The sequence below is a fragment of the Bos javanicus genome, chromosome 25 (genome assembly GCF_032452875.1).
Source record: "Bos javanicus breed banteng chromosome 25, ARS-OSU_banteng_1.0, whole genome shotgun sequence".
Lineage (NCBI taxonomy): Eukaryota > Metazoa > Chordata > Mammalia > Artiodactyla > Bovidae > Bos > Bos javanicus.
The window spans coordinates 3,376,009-3,380,085 of NC_083892.1; the positions used below are offsets into that span (position 1 = coordinate 3,376,009).

Consider the following 4,077-nt stretch of genomic DNA (forward strand, 5'->3'; position numbering starts at 1 on the left):
TGGACGGAGGAGGAGCCTGGTGGGCTACAGTCCATAGTGTCACAAAGAGTCGGACACAACTGAGCAACTTTACTTTCACTTTTACTTACAGTTTACGAGGCACTGTCATGTTCATTGTTTCATCTGACCCTCCCAGGAGCCCTAGGAAGTGGGTGGGGTAAAGATTATTATCTCTACATTTTTTCTTTAGTCACTAAGTACTTTTTCTCTTACCTTGGAGGTGGGGTATCTCTTCATGGCTGCTCCAGCAAAGCACAGCTGCTGCTCCTTACCTTGGACAAGGGGTATCTCCTCAGGGCCGCCCCTCCTGACCTTGAACGTGGAGTAGCTCCTCTTGGCCCTCCTGCGCCCGCGCAACCACCACTCCTTGGACGTGGGGTTGCTCCTCTCAGCCACCGTCCAAGGTAAGAGAAACCCAAGTAAGACGGTAGGTGTTGCGAGAGGCATCAGAGGGCAGACACACTAAAACCATAATCACAGAAAACTAGTCAATCTAATCACACAGACCACAGCCTTGAGTTAGACCACAGTCTAACTCAATGAAACTAAGCCATGCCATGTGGGGCCACCCAAGATTGGCAGGTCATGGTGGAGAGGTCTGACAGAATGTGGTCCACTGGAGAAGGGAATGGCAAACCACTTCAGTATTCTTGCCTTGAGAACCCCATGAACAGTATGAAAAGGCAAAATGATAGGATACTGAAAGAGGAACTCCCCAGGTCAGTAGGTGCCCAATATGCTACTAGAGATCAGTGGAGAAATAACTCCAGAAAGAATTAAGGGATGGAGCCAAAGCAAAAACAATACCCAGGTGTGGATGTGACTGGTGATAGAAGCAAGGTCCGATGCTGTAAAGAGCAATATTGCATAGGAACCTGGAATGTTAGGTCCATGAATCAAGGCAAATTGGAAGTGGTCAAACAGAAGATGGCAAGAGTGAATGTCGACATTCTAGGAATCAGCGAACTAAAATGGACTGGAATGGGTGAATTTAACTCAGATGACCATTATATCTACTACTGTGGGCAGGAATCCCTTAGAAGAAATGGAGTAGCCATCATGGTCAACAAGAATCCGAAATGCAGTACTTGGATGCAATCTCAAAAATGACAGAATGATCTCTGTTCATTTCCAATGCAAACCATTCAAAATTATAGTAATCCAAGTCTATGCCCCAACCAGTAATGCTGAAGAAGCTGAACAGTTCTATGAAGACCTACAAGACCTTTTAGAACACCCAAAAAAGATGTCTTTTTCATTATAGGGGACTGGAATGCAAAACTAGGAAGTCAAGAAACACCTGGGGTAACAGGCAAATTTGGCCTTGGAGTACGGAATGAAGCGGGGCAAAGGCTAATAGAGTTTTGCCAAGAGAACACACTGGTCATAGCAAACACCCTCTTCCAACAACACAAGAGAAGACTCTATACATGGACATCACCAGATGGTCAACACCGAAATCAGATTATGTTCTTTACAGCCAAAGATGGAGAAGCTCTATACAGTCAGCATAAACAAGACCGGGAGCTAACTGTGGTCATGAACTCGTTATTGCCAAATTTAGACTTAAATTGAAGAAAGTAGGGAAAACCACTAGACCATTCAGGTATGACCTAAATCAAATCCCTAATGATTATACAGTGGAAGTAAGAAATAGATTTAAGGGACTAGATCTAATAGATAGAGTGCCTGATGAACTATGGACGGAGGTTCATGACATTGTACAGGAGACAGGGATCAAGACCATCCCCATGGAAAAGAAATGCAAAAAAGCAAAATGGCTGTCTGGGCAGGCCTTACAAATAGCTGTGAAAAGAAGAGAAGTGAAAAGCATAGGAGAAAAGGAAAGATATAAGCATCTGAATGCAGAGTTCCAAAGAATAGCAAGAGGAGATAAGAAAGCCTTCCTCAGCGATCAATGCAAAGAAATAGAGGAAAACAACATAATGGGAAAGACTAGAGATCTCTTCAAGAAAATTAGAGATACCAAGGGAACATTTCATGTAAAGATGGGCTCAATAAAGGACAGAAATGGTATGGACCTAACAGAAGCAGAAGATATTAAGAAGAGGTGGCAAGAATACACAGAAGTGAAGTGAAAGTCACTCAGTCATGTCCGACTCACTGCGATCCCATGGACTATACAGTCCATGGAATTCTCTAGGCCAGAATCCTAGAGTGGGTACTGTTCCCCAATACACAGAAGAACTGTACAAAGAAGATGTTCATGACCAAGATAATCACGATGGTGTGATCACTCACCTAGAGCCAGACATCCTGGAATGTGAAGTCAAGTGGGCCTTAGGAGCAGCACTACAAACAAAGCTAGTGGAAGTGATGGAATTCCAGTTGAGCTATTTCAAATCCTGAAAGATGATGCTGTGAAAGTGCTGCCCTCAATATGCCAGCAAATTTGGAAAACTCAGCAGTGGCCACAGGACTGGAAAAGGTCAAAGAAAGAAAGGCAATGCCAAAGAATGCTCAAACTACTGCACAATTGCACTCATCTCACACACTAGTAAACTAATGCTCAAAATTCTCCAAGCCAGGCTTCAGCAATATGTGAACCATGAACTTTCAGATGTGCAAGCTGGTTTTAGAAAAGGCAGAGGGGAGGCTGGTGAGAAGGGAGCCTGGGATGTGCAGAAGACAGACCCCACCATGGACCCTGCCCTGCCAGCCACACCCTTATCCTCAGCTATAAGAGCCACCCACCAAAAAAAAAAAGAGCCACCCACCACCTGCTAGCTGCCACCATACATGACTCCTGCAGCTTTTCTCACAGGAGAAGTCACCAGCCCAGCCTCTAAAGATGGCCTTTGTCCCTGCACCAGGCTACCAGCCCACCTACAACCCGACACTACCCTACCACAACCCCATCCCAGGAGGTCTCAGAGTTGGAATGTCCATTTACATGCAAGGAGTGGCTAGCGAGCACATGAAGAGGTTCTTCGTGAACTTCGAGGTGGGGCAGGGCCAAGGGGCAGACGTCGCTTTCCACTTCAATCCCCGCTTTGATGGCTGGGATAAGGTGGTCTTGAACTCGAAGCAGAACGGCTCGTGGGGCAACGAGGAGAGGAAAATGAGCATGCCCTTCCGCAAGGGTGCAGCCTTCGAGCTGGTGTTCATGGTCATGATGGAGCACTTCAAGGTGGTGGTGAATGGGACTCCCTTCCATGAGTTTAAGCACCGGATCCCGCTGCAGATGGTCACCCACCTGCATGTGGATGGCGACCTGATGCTTCAATGAATTAACTTCATTGGAGGCCAGCCCCCCTCAAACCAGATGCCCATGCCTCCTAAGGCGTACCCAAGTCCCGGACAGTACTATCAACAACAAAGCAGACTGCCTACCATGGAGGGACCCCCAGCCTTCAACCCACCCGTGCCATTTAATGGGAGACTGCAAGGGGGGGCTCATAGCTCGAAGAACCATCATTATCAAGGGCTACATACCCCCCACAGCCAAGAGCTTTGTCATCAACTTCAAGGTGGGATCCTCTGGGGACGTGGCTCTGCACATTAACCCCCGCATGACCGAGGGCGCTGTGGTTCGGAACAGCTTTCTGAATGGCTCTTGGGGATCTGAGGAGAGGAAGGTCCCCTACAACCCATTCGGTCCTGGACAGTTCTTTGATCTGTCCGTTCGTTGTGGTGCAGATTGCTTCAAGGTGTATGCCAATGGCCAGCACCTCTTCGACTTCTCCCATAGCCTCTCAGCCTTCCAGAGGGTGGACTTGGTGGAGATCCACGGTGATGTCACCTTGTCCTACGTCCAGATCTGATCTATTCCTGGGGCCATAACCCTTGGGAACACAGAGGAAGATCCTGTAGGACCCTTTCTAAGCCCCTAATAAAATGTCTGAGGGTGTCTCATGAATGAAAAAAAAAAGAAAAGGCAGAGGAACCAGAGATCAAATTGCCAACATCTGCTGGATAATCAAAAAAGCAAGAGAGTTCCAGAAAAATCATCTATTTCTGCTTTATTGACTATGCCAAAGCCTTTGGCTGTGTGGATCACAATGAACTATGGAAAATTCTGAAAGAGATGGGAATACCAGACCACCTGACTTGCCT

General features: G+C 46.9%; 1 pseudogene; it reads left to right on the plus strand.

Annotated features, from left to right (window-relative positions):
* The first annotated feature begins 2,737 nt into the window (after positions 1-2,737).
* Positions 2,738-3,845, plus strand: LOC133238191 (galectin-4-like; annotated as a pseudogene).
* The last annotated feature ends 232 nt before the right edge of the window (positions 3,846-4,077 follow it).